The following is a 13,277-nucleotide window of genomic DNA, read 5'->3' on the forward strand; positions in this document are numbered from 1 at the left end:
GATGCGAGCTTGTGCGGATACGGCGTTCCCGCGCGGCATCCTTCTTCCCGCGATTTATTTTGCCGCGGCTCCCTTCTTTCCGAGCTCGCGCGGATACGGCTGCAGGAGCGGAAGCACATCTGCTGACAGGCGACGGCGTGAACGACGCGCCGATGCTGAAGAAGGCGGACATCGGGATCGCAGTGGCGAACGCGACGGATGCGGCGCGGGGCGTGTCGGACATCGTGCTCACGGAGCCCGGCCTGAGCGTCATCATCAGCGCCGTGCTTACCAGCCGCGCCATCTTCCAGCGGATGAACAACTACACCATCTACGCGCCATCTTCGTCTGCTGCTAGCTTGTCTTGGTGGCCGGCAGCCAGCAGCTTTTTTTGCATCGGACTACTTGCCTGCTGCATGGTACTGTGCTACTGCTTGCCTGCATGCTATTGCGCTCTGCTGGGCTGCTGGCCGCTTCATGGTACTGTGCTCTGCTAATGGTAGCTGATGGTACTGAACTGCTACTGGCCGGCAAATACTGCTGCTCCGCTGATGGCTAGCTGCCTGACTGGTGGCTGGCGGCCTGTGGCTCAAGGTCGGGAGGTATGGCCGGCCTGCTGGGAGGTGGTGCCGGCGGCCTGTGGCTGGGAGGTGGCCACGGCCGGCTGGAACTGCACGGCGCTAGGGCGACGAAGGAAGGAGGAGCGGCGGCGGCGTCGAAGACTCTTGCGTGGAAAAAAATTGCCGAAAAAACAAACTCAAGCAGGACCAAATTTTATTTTTTTTATGTGTGGAATATTAGGTACTATTAGAGATAAACTTTTTTTTCTCCCAATTTTTTTTTAGAGTTTGAAAACATGGTGTTTCTAGGAGAAAAATTTAGGAAACTCTTTGTAGATGCTCTTGGTTACCTGCTGGTCCAATACAATGATTGAAGCTCGTCAGTCGTTACCAACCAAACTTTACTTCACTGTGAGTCTGACAGTTTCAGTCTTTCAGACCAGAGGCGGGCACCCGGCCGGCACCGGGTCCCGACGGCAGCCGGCAGCCATGGCGGACGTCGGGGTGACGGGGGTGGTGGCCAAGCTGGGTGAGCTGGCGGCAGAGGAGGCGACGGCGCTGCTGCGCGTGGACGCCGAGATCCGGGTTCTGCGCCTGAAGCTGGCCTACCTGCAGGTGCTCGTCCGCGGGGCCGACCACCACGCTCCTTCTCTGGCTGCGCGAGACCAGGGAGGTCGCCTTCGAGGTCGAGGACGCCGTCGATGAGTTTCACCTCCGCGTCGAGGCCGGCGCCGCAGATGGTGGTGGGGATGGCACTGCGACGCCGTCAGCCTCGTCCAGGCCCTCGCCACGCAGGTGCTCATTCTGATTCCACTGCGGTGTAGTATCATGACATCACTCATCAGCACCAACGAAACTTGTCTAATAATAGAAATTAAGAAACACAAAACGAAACTTTGCATCTCCTGAACAACAAGGCATGACAGTAGTTTCAGAGACATATTCTATTACTGAACCTCTAGGCTCTTGGCAAAGATGTCCATCACCGTGGCATTACACATCGCTGTAGACATCTCGTATATGTCCTTGTACTAATCTATATTCATGTTTAGATGATTGGTTATGGTGCATTCTTCTTGAAATCCATCAATGCAGAAAAGGAAACAAATACATATACATGGATTTATAAAGGGAAATATATGCTTACAAAACATTGATGGGTCGGAGGTGTTTCTTGGTGTCCATTCTATGCTGTGATTAAATTACGCCTGTGGCTACTTCATCCAGGACTTGAGTTTTATTCTGAAATTAACACTTGCGTGGCCAATACCAAACTTTTGATTTTTAGCCTACGGATAACATCCCTAGTTAGTTTCTGTTGTCAGACATGCTTAGTGCCCATTGGGTGTCAGCTACTGTTGTTTGACACGCCTCTATTTTCTGAGATTCTTGCTCCACAATTTAGCTCTTCTTTTCCAATCAGTACATCATTAAAGACCTTCTGATCTTTTAGGCAAATAAATGTGTACTCTCTCCGGTCCAAAGTGCAAGTCATTTAAGTTTTGTTAGTCAAACTTTGGCCAAGTTACACCAAAATTAGTTTTATTAAATTCACCATGAAATATGTTTGGATAGTGCATTTGTTTGGTATTATATTTTTAAAATATATTTTTCTATAAATTTGGTCAAGGTTAAAGAAATTTGACTCTCCTTTTATTTTTATTTGAAACCAGGCATTTGCTGCTTTGGTTTGGTTTAGTGACCCCTGTGAGTACATTTGAGGTTCATCACATATCTCTATGCTAATGGTTTGCAAATTAACATGTCTATGTTGGGCAGATTTTTGTACGTCATGGGCTGTCAAATCAAATATCTAAGATCAATGAAAGGATTGATGAACTTAACCAGAACAAGGAAACATATCAAATTGAAAGTTCTCCTTCTGAAATTTGGAGTTCATCATCAGTTGAAGTGGATCCTGAGTGGTACACTACTATCTGGTTTTCATTTCTTTTTCTCGTTTTGTACTTTAATTTGGCCTCTCTCTTTTTTCTTATCCTGCATTCCAGTACACAATTTAAAGTGGTCCCTATTCTGTTTCTGTGTTTCCCTGTTCCTTTTCTTCTGTGTGTGCACCTCACTGCTACATGTAGGTAGTGCTGCGAAATATCTAATGTTCCCAAAACAAATGAGGCAACATCTTTTCGTCATACTACCTACTAGTTCTAGCGTTCAAATGTTTGGCACTTCATTTCAACATGTATATTGTGATTCTGGTTTAAGGTGATCAAACTGTAAAGGTGCATTTTCCTCTATTACTGCAGTAGTTAGGTGCGTATCATTTCGAAAAATGTTGCATGGTGAACACATACTGGCCTGTTGGTAGATTTGGTACCATTAACTCAATATATACTGTCTCTAAAGCATTGGAACTTGGAATGTAGTGGTGACTGTTATGATTGGGATAGTCTTTCAAGCCGTGAGAAGAGCTAAAGAGTTGAGTGTATTGGCCCCTTTACCATGTTCGGGAGTGGGCAAATTACCAATCACTTTATTGTGTTAGACCGCACGGAACACAACTGCATCATGTAAAGGTATTATATCGATAACTGTTAGCCAGCCCCTGTTGTTCTGCTGGTGCAAAGGGTCTTTGAGCCATATGGACAGCCTAGCCAAGTTGTCGAGACCGTTCATCTAGAATTTAAGCGGCAAGTGATCAATGATTAATCTTGATGTAGCATAGGGTGAATAGGTTGTGTGTTGTGTTCTAATTTCTCACTCTCATTTGCAGGTGAGAGATTTGTTTGCACCGTTCCCTATTTTTGTTAGTACAATGATACACAGCTCCACATGTTTGATAAAAATAATGTGAGGCCTAAGATCACATTCCAATGTGTCCCTGCAGAGAATTATGAACCTTTTAGTGTACCATTGCAAAGTGCCCTTTAGAAATACATAATGTGTCAGTCCCCTATTTGTTGTTTGCAACTTTGCAATTTGGGCTGAAACTCATAGACTCAATATTGAATAAAGCTGACTGAAACATTCTGCAGGTATGAGGATAAATATGTTATAAGCTCTAGAGAAAGTGAATTTGCTATCCTTAAGGACCTAATCATCAACAAAGAGGGAGATTTTTCTCACCAGGCTGTCATCTCAATTTTGGGGGAGCGTGTCATTGGAAAGACTACACTTGCAAAAAAGCTGTACAATGACCCAGATATCATAAAACACTTTGAGGTCCATGCATGGGTATGTCTTCCACCACATATCAGGTTCAGGGACTACGTTGAGATTATGTACATGCAGGTCAGCTCACAGGTTCCAGAAGCTCCTGAGAAAAATGATAGTACAACATTCGCACCTGGTAATGAAGAAACCACCGATATGGAATTCAAACTTCGGCAGAACCTTGAGAACAGGAGGTACCTAGTTGTTCTTGATGGTTTAGTCAGCATTAGCGACTGGAACTCATTATTTGCCGTGCTGCCACATACCAATGCCAATGGCAGCCGGATCTTACTCACCACACATCTCAATGTGAAGGAAATCAATCACATTGACCTACAGATCACTACCCCAGATCTGGACATCACTGCCAGTTCAAAAACCCCCTTCACTGCCGGATTTTAAACCGACAGGGCAGTGATGGGGGGTTGACATCACTGTCGGTTCTTAAAAACCGACACTAATCTACGGAAAACAGTGTCGGTTTCTGGCTCCACCCGACAGTGTCTAGTTGAACAACACTGCCGGTTTGTAGTCCCAACCGACAGTGATGGTTGCTTCACGAGTGTCGGTTCTTGGCTCAAGCCAACAGTGTTGAGCAAGCCTACACTGTCGGTTCATGGCTCAAGCCGACAATGTTGAGCTAGCCAACACTGTTGGTTGATGGTTCAAGCCGGCAGTGTTGAGAAAGACAACACTGTCGGTTCATGGCTCAAGCCGGCAGTGTTTTGCAAGACAACACTGTCGGTTTGTTGATAACCGATAGTGTTTTTGCAAGACAACAGTGTTGGTTCGTTGCTAACCGGCAGTAATGGCCCATTCGCATTTTATTATTTTATAATTGATTTTAATTTATATTTTTTCGTGGAATCGGGTTTCGCTTTATATATGCTACGTAGACGACAGGTCCATCAGTATTAAACATTACAAATGTTATGGTTACAGTTCAAATGTTCTTATCCAGATCTCGATCCCTCAAAATAAAAATGAAATATTCTCGGACTTCACAGATTGTGCAATGCTTCTCGGACTTCTTACAATAATCTGGCGAGCCGCTCTGAGCCATACTGGTCCTTGTACCTCACGGATTGTGCAATGGAAAATACTCCATCTTTTTCCAATACCTCAGCTAAGATAAATTTTGCGAGCTCCGATTGCAGTGCGACGATCTCCATGTCTAGCAGCCTTTGGTGGTTATATTTCTTGCGCTGTAGTTCAAAAAAGATGATATCCAAAGAGAAACAGTAAATCATTTTGTTGAATTATTAACAGACATAAATGAAATCGGGATTATACACACCAACTTATCGGCTTCTTCCGATTTCCCGCCGATGTAGCGAAACATTGCCCACATTACATAAAACCCGCATTTATTGTTTCCCGCCGGCTGTGACAAGTACTTCTCCTTCATTTCGACAACCTTGAATGGGACCTGCGTCCCACCGATAGCTCCCATTAAGCTTCCTTATCTTGATGAAAAACATGGAGAGGAGTTATTTTGTCAACGAATTTTTGGGACAATAGAACCTCCACAAATTTATAGGAGCAAGGGTTACTATAAAAAGGTTCACAATATATCAACAGGTCTACACCTGGCAATTACTGTGCTTGCAGGAATATTACGATCAAAGTTGATTCCCATGGAGTGGGATGTCATATTTGAACAACTCGAGTACAATGGCCAGCCAAAACCGGTTAGAAGCATATGGTCTTTGCCTTTTGATGACTTGCCACACTACGTTAAGTCATGTTTCCTATACTTTGCATCTGTTTTAGAAAATGTCATTCTTTACCCAGATCGGTTGGTGCGTCTGTGGATTGCTGAAGGTTTTGTTATGCCAAAGAAGGCAGAAACACTGGAGGATGTTGGTTTTGACTATCTAAAAGAATTGGTCTCAAGAGGGTTAGTCCAGCAGGTCATGGAGAAGGATGCTGGTGGATCCATCAAGCTGGTAGCCATTCACAATCTGCTCCATACTTTTGTGGAGTCTGAAGCACAGGACTCTAGTTTCCTTGAAATCCACCATCATATGCTAATGTTGTAAATCCAAATGCAGTGCGGCGCCTTGCCACACAAAACTATGTTGATGCATATGTGCACATACCCAGTGGCGGATGCACGATGCGGGATAAGGGGAGGCTAAAACAATGGAGATGTTGATTTGCATGAAGATTTAATGGTGAAATCAAGCTTTTGCTACAGTGATTAGGCTTGAAATCAAGACATTAGGGGGGGCTGGAGCCCCCCCAGCCCCCCCTTTGGATCCGCCACTGCACATACCTAATGTGTTCCCCAAGCTGCGTTCTCTTCTCTGTGATTTTGCAGAAGACCAACACAGTAGCTCAAGCTCTGGAGAGCTGCAACCTCAGTCATTATGGGGCAATCTTGCAGAGTTGTGCTCAAGAGCCTGTGGCATTTCAGAGAATGTTGGCTCAAACACATTGCACGGACTCCACTTCTTACAGGGCTCCCGATTCCTACGAGTTGTTGACCTAAACGGTCTTAAGATGCAAAAGCTGCCAGATGAGATCGGCAGCATAATCCACTTGAGGTACCTTGGCATTAGGAACAGCAACTTGGAGGAACTTCCCTTATCCATCTATAAGCTTGACAATCTACAGACGTTGGACGTAAGGAAAACAAATGTGGGGACAACTGTCGATGAGTTTTGGGACATCGAAGCACTACGGCATGTGCTTGCTGAGAAATTGCTTTTGCCCAATTGTTCAGTTCCCCTGCATAATTTGATGACACTCAACGGTGTGGTGCCTTGTAGTTCGTGGGATGAAAAGAACTGCCCCTTGAACAATATGATTTATCTCCGATCATTTGTTGGATAATCTACTGCTTCATTGTGTGAACACACAGCAAGGGAAGGCGGCGCCGAAAAGGCTCCATACTGTGGTACTGTAGCCGCTATAGAGGCAGACGCCGAACGGCTCACCTGCCGCACTGTAGCCACATGCAGGGACAGACGCAGAAGTCAGTCCTGCTGTGTTATCTAGTAACTGTAGTAGCATGGCAGCTGTACTATGACTAGATGTATAGAGTTGTATAAATAGTTTGCCACTACAACTAAATAAAGAGAGTTCAGATTTGTCATCTCCTATACAGGGCTCCGGCCAACGCTGGTGTCTCTGGTTGTGTGTGTATGCTCTGTTCTCCCTCTTCTTCTACCTCTAGCCATAGTGTGTGGTCGGGCAACGCTTGTTCGTGGTCGGCTTAGCTAGTGAGTGCTCGGCAACACTAGTGGGTGCTCGGCAAGACTGGTGAGTGCTCGACTCAACTGAGCCGGTGATCCTATGGGCTAACAAGTGGTATTGGAGCCGTACAAGCGCCGTCGCCGGACTAACCGCTGGCGATGACGAACGGTTCGGAAATGAGCGACAGCAGTGGCACTGCTGTGGCTGCCCAACCACGACCGGAGGTCGTTGTTCGCACGGTGCGAGAGGTCAGCGGCACCAGTTGGCCGACGCTGACTCACACCAACTATGGAGATTGGTCGGTGACCATGAAGGTCAAGCTCAGAGCCCGACGGCTCTGGAATGATGTTGACAAGGGCACCGACAATGAGGAAGATGATATGTCAGCGTTGGAGGCTATCCTCACTGCTGTACCGGCAGAGTACAGAGAGCTGTTGGGGCGAAGAGCTCTGCTAAGGAGGCGTGGGAGGCTATTGCGGCGATGCGCGTCGGTTTCGACCGCGCAAAGAAGGCGACGACCCAGCTTCTGAAGCAGGAGTACGCCAACCTCAAGTTCAAGGATGGTGAAATGGTGGAGGACTTCTCCCTCTGCCTACAGACGCTTATCAGCAAGCTGAAGAGCCACGACGTCACCATCGATGAAGAGGAGGCGGTCTCTAAGTACCTCCACTCCGTGCCGGCAAGGTACATCTAGATCGCTCTCTCCATAGAGACGATGCTGGACATGTCCACCCTCACCATTGAGGATGTGACAGGCCATCTGCGGGCGGTGGACGAGCGCCTAGAGCAGACGACAGCAACGAAGGACAGGGACAAACTGTTGTTGACAGAGGAGGAGTGGGCTGCTCGGAGGAACTCTGGGGTAGCCTCCTCCAGCCGCGGTGATGATGGCAAGTGCCGTGGCGAGGCTTCTTCGGAGAAGAAGAAGCAGGTCGACCCCAACGCCTGTCGGAGCTGTGGGAAAATGGGTCATTGGGCACGGGAGTGCCTAAATCGTAAGTAGGAGAAGAAGGCTGAGGCTCATCTGGTGCAAGCTGATGACGAGGATGAGGCCACTATCCTGATGGCGACGTTCTGTGCACTGCACGACGTCGAGGCTGAGGAGAAGGAAGAGGTGACGACGGTGGGAGGGCCTGTGAAGGTCCTGAAGGCTATCGACCTCGACGAACCGCGCGCCCAAGTCCACCTCGGACGTGTGGGCTCCGACCAGGAACAGCGGTGGTACCTGGACTCTGGCGCCAGCAACCACATGATGGGCTCCAAGGCATCCTTCTCCGAACTCGACGACGATGTTACCGGTACAGTGAAGTTTGGTGACGGCTCAAGGGTGGCAATCCAAGGGCGCGGCACCAACATCTTCAGGTGCAAGAATGGGTAGCACCGCACGCTAACGGCTGTATATTACATCCCGCAGCTGTGTTCTAGCATCATCAGCATTGGTTAGCTGGATGAGCGCGGTAGCGAGGTACTGATCAAGGACAGAGTCCTTAGGATCAGGGACCGGGAGCAGCGACTTCTTGCCAAGGTGAAGAGGTCCCTGAACCGATTGTACCTGCTCGACCTAAAGGTAGAGCAGCCAGTGTGCCTGGCAGCAAGGCACACCGAGGAACCGTGGCTGTGGCATGCCTGGTTCGGACATCTCAGCTTCGACACGCTTGGTCGGCTGGAAAAGATGGTCCGAGGGCTACCCCACATCAAGCACGGAGGCGAGCTGTGTGACAGCTTCCTGGCCAGGAAGCAGAGGAGGCTGCCATTCCCAAAGCCAGCCAAGTATCGCGCGAAGGATGCTCTCGAGCTCATCCACGGCGACCTCTGCGGGCCGATCACGCCAGCTACAAACGGTGGTCAGCGGTAATTCCTCCTGCTCGTGGATGATTACAGTCGCTACATGTGGCGATCAAGAAGTTCAAGATACGTGCGGAGGCCGAGAGTGGCAAGAAGCTCCGCGTGCTGAGGACTAATCGCGGCGGCGAATTTACTTCAGTGGAGTTCGCTGCGTACTACGTGAATCAGGGTGTGGTGCGACACCACACCACGTCGTACTCGCCACAACAGAATGGCGTGGTGGAGAGGCGGAACCAGACGGTGGTCAGCATGGCTCGATCTATGATGAAGGCCAAAGGCATGCCGGCAAGGTTCTGGGGTGAGGCGGTGACCACGACGGTGTTCATCCTCAACCGCCCTCCGACCTAGGCCCTGATGAGCAAGACGTCGTTCGAAGCTTGGCATGGATGCAAGCCGAGCGTGTCCTTCCTCCGGACATTCGGCTGCATCAGCCATGTTAGGAAGACGAAGCTGATCCTCACCAAGCTAGAGGACAGGAGCACACCGATGGTGTTCCTAGGCTACGCGAAGGGTACCAAGGCGTACCGGCTATACGACCCACGTGGAGACAAGGTACTTGTCTCGCGCGACGTTGTGTTCAACGAGAAGGTGGCTTGGGACTGGAGCAATCCGAGCATGGGGGAAGCTAGTGGCTTCACCAGCACCTTCGTCGTCGAGCACCTGGTCATCCACGGTGGTGGAGACGCTTGGGAAGAGGTGCCGAGAACTCCAGGAGGGGTGCTGAGCACTCCAGCGGTAGAGCTGAGCACTCCTAGGGCAGTGCCGAGCACTTCGGGAGGGATGCCGAGCACTCAGGGAGGAGTGCCGAGCACTCCTGGAGGGATGCCAAGCACATCAGGAGTGGTGCCGGGAGGTTCTGCAGTAGTGGCGACCACTCCAGGACGGGTGCCGAGCACTCCCATGGCGGAGCCAAGAGGTCTTGCAGTGGTGCTGACCACTCCAAGACTGAGGCTGAGCACTCCTACAGTGGTGCCGAGGACTGCAGGAGTTATGACGAGCTATCAAAAAGCAGTGCTGAGCACTGCAACCAGGGTGCCAAGCACTCCAGGTGCTGTGCCGAGCACTCCGGTGGAACAGGGAACTCCATCAACACTGATCGAGTTCCCCTCACCTCCAAGTGACATCACTGAGTTCGTGGATGCCTTCCACGAAGGTGAGGAGGTGCGGTTCTGTAGGCTAGACAACATCGTCGGCGGCACAGGCCCCTCAGGCCTGATGGGTAGGCTACTCAATGACCTAGAGCTGCTGCTCATCAGTGCAGAGGAACCACCCACGTTCGCGTTGGCCGAGCACGATGGAAACTGGCAACGGGAGATGCTGGAGGAGATGAAGGCGATCGAGGAAAACGAGACATGGCAGCTCGTCGATCCACCTCTAGGATGCCGTCCGATTAGCCAGAAGTAGGTGTACAAGGTCAAGCGGGATGAGCTCGGCGCCATTGTCAAGCACAAGGCGCGCCTCATCGCCCGAGGCTTTGTTCAACATGAGGGCATCGACTTCGAGGAAGTCTTTGCGCCAGTAGCACGCTTGGAGTCTATCCATTTGCTACTAGCTTTGGCAGCAGCAAAGGACTAGCGCATCCATCACTTGGACGTTAAATTGGCCTTCCTCAATGGCGAGCTGGCGGAGACGGTCTTCGTCAGGCAACCTCCGGGTTTCGCCGTCAAGGGAGAGGAGCACAGGGTGCTCCGACTGCACAAAGCGCTCTATGGGCTGCGGCAGGCCCCATGAGCGTGGAATGCCAAGCTTGACGCGACGCTGGGCGAGCTTGGGTTCACGAGGTTCGTAACCGAGCACGCGCTCTACACGCGGCGACGGGGGAAGGTGGAGCTCGTCGTCGACGTGTATGTGGATGACTTGATCATCACCGGCACGCGCACGGAGGACATCAACAGCTTCAAGCGCGAGATGACGGCTCGTTTTCGAATGAGCTATCTCGGTGCACTCTCCTACTACCTTGGCATCGAGGTGAGACAGGGGAAGGAGGAACTCACGCTTGGTCAGAGCGCGTATGCCTCGAAGCTGTTGGAACGGAGCGGCATGGCTGAGTGTAAGCCATGCGTGACTCCGATGGAGGAGCGGCTAAAGCTAACAAAGGCCAGCACCGCGGTGAAAGTGGATGCTACACTCTACCGGAGCATCGTCGGCGGTCTGCGCTACCTAGTCCACACGAGTCCGAACATTGCGTTCGCCGTGGGCTACGTCAGTCGCTTCATGGAGGATCCCAGAGAGGATTACTAGGCTACGGTGAAGCGGCTACTGCGCTACGTCTAGGGGACGGTAGATCATGGGATCATCTTCCCCAAGACCGGTGGGAGTAGGCTGCAGCTTACTGTGTTCAGCGATGCAGACATGGCGGGGGACATCGACGGACGACGGAGCACCTCTGGCGTGCTCGTCTTCCTCGGGTCGGCTCCAATTTCATGTCTGTCGCTGAAACAGAAAGTGGTGGCGCTATCTACATGCGAGGCAGAGTACGTAGCGGCGGCCACAGCGGCGTGCCAAGTTGTGTGGCTACGCCGGCTGCTGGGCGAGCTGATCGGCGTGGAAGCTCACCCACCAGTACTGATGGTGGACAACCAGCCCGCCATCGCCCTCGTAAAGAATCCAGTTCTGCACGACCGGAGCAAACACATCGACGTGAAGTTCCACTTCCTCAGGGACTGTGTCGATGGAGGTCAGATCGTCATCGAGTTCGTCGAAACTGGTTGGCAACTCGCGGACGTCCTCACCAAGCCGCTCGGACGCCTTCGACTCACAGAGCTGAAGGAGATGATCGGCATGGAGGGGGTACAAGGGATAGCAGTAGGATTATGGGAAGAATTGTTGGATAATCTACTGCTTCCTTGTGTGAACATACAGCAAGGGAAGGCGGCGCCGAAAAGGCTCTCTGCTGTGGTACTGTAGCCGTTGTAGAGGCATGCGCCGAACGGCTCACCTGCCGCACTGTAGCCACATGCAGGGACATGCGCAGAAGTCAATCCTGTTGTGTTATCTAGTACTGTAGCAGCATGGCAGCTGTACTAGGACTAGATGGATATAGTTGTATAAATAGTTTGTCACTGCAACTCAGTAAAGAGAGTTCAGATTTGTCATCTCCTATACAGGGCTCTGGGCAACGCTGGTGTCTCTGGTTGTGTGTGTATGCTCTGTTCTCCCTCTTCTTCTACCTCTAGCCATAGTGTGTGTGGTCGGACAACGCTTGTTCGTGGTCGGCTTAGCTAGTGAGTGCTCGGCAACAGTAGCGGGTGTTCGGCAAAACTGGTGAGTGGTCGACTCACCTGAGCCGGTGATCCTGTGGGCTAATATCATTGTCTATATCTGGCATTTCAGCAGCTCATACTACTGCACTTTCAGCAGCTCTGAGGAAAATGGAATTCCTTTTGTACCTGAACTTGTCAGGTGAATTTCTTCCATCTAGCATGTTCACCACCTCAAGCATGCGGCATCTCCAGGCCCTTATCCTGCATGGTAAGCTACATGGGATTAATGATCTGCCGAGTGACCGCTATGTCCTGCCAAACCTTACCATGCTCTATTTGCATAAATCTGAAGTGTCACAGCAGTTTGTGCACAAGCTTGGTACGCTGCCATGCCTTGTTGAGATGGAGCTGTCAGCTGTTTTATACAGTGACAGTGAGATGAAACTGTTCTTCGACGGATTCCCGAGCCTAGCAAGTCTGAAGCTTAAGAACGTGTCTACGTTACAGGAGCTAGTGATAGGCGAAGGGGCCATGCCAATACTTTCCATCATGGCCATGTATGATTGCGACAGCTTGAAGACCTTTAAGAACTTGAGTGGCTTGGAACACCTCCAAGAAGTGGCAATCTACAATATGCCCGAGATTGCTGATAACATAAAGCTTGAGGACGAGAAGCTTTTCAGCAAGATCAAACGCCTGACTACCCCCACTATGATAACAGACCGAGACTTTCCTGGTCATTTTGTCAGAATGTTGAATCCCAGCTCATGAACTACGTGTCGCAGTGGCTTCTGAATCACGTTGCAGTGACATGGAGGGTGATGATCATGGTGAAGGGAAAGCAACAGACGAAGTACACTACGGCCCTGGTCCATGGTCCAGTAAGTCATCCTCGGAGTCCTTAGCATGTTAACACACACACACACACACACACACACACACACACACACACACACACACACACACATATATATATATATATCAGTGCAACAGAAGCATTTGCCTCCCATGCTGTTTGCTCTGGGCGTGGGGGGATGGCGCACATCATGAAGAGCATGGCGCGTGAAAGAGTCAGCCTATAACTTCACTGGTTCGCTCGGTCTGTTAAATAATGGAGTAAGTCAAGAAATCAGAAAAAGGCTGCGGTGTTTTGCAGCACAAAAAAAATTGCATGTGTGAGTAGCAACCAGTGATCGGCGGCCGGGAGTGCAGCAACCTCGCCAGTTACTAGTAAGAAATGTTATGTTATTGTGGCATAACATGTTATTATCCTTTTTTTTTGTTCTGAACTTGTAAGGTGTTTCCTACCCTCTAGTCT

General features: G+C 50.2%; 1 pseudogene; it reads left to right on the top strand.

The window, feature by feature from the left end:
* Positions 1-876: 876 nt before the first annotated feature.
* Positions 877-12,730, top strand: LOC136503947 (disease resistance protein RPP13-like; annotated as a pseudogene).
* Positions 12,731-13,277: the final 547 nt, after the last annotated feature.

Source organism: Miscanthus floridulus, chromosome 14 (genome assembly GCF_019320115.1).
Source record: "Miscanthus floridulus cultivar M001 chromosome 14, ASM1932011v1, whole genome shotgun sequence".
NCBI lineage: Eukaryota > Viridiplantae > Streptophyta > Magnoliopsida > Poales > Poaceae > Miscanthus > Miscanthus floridulus.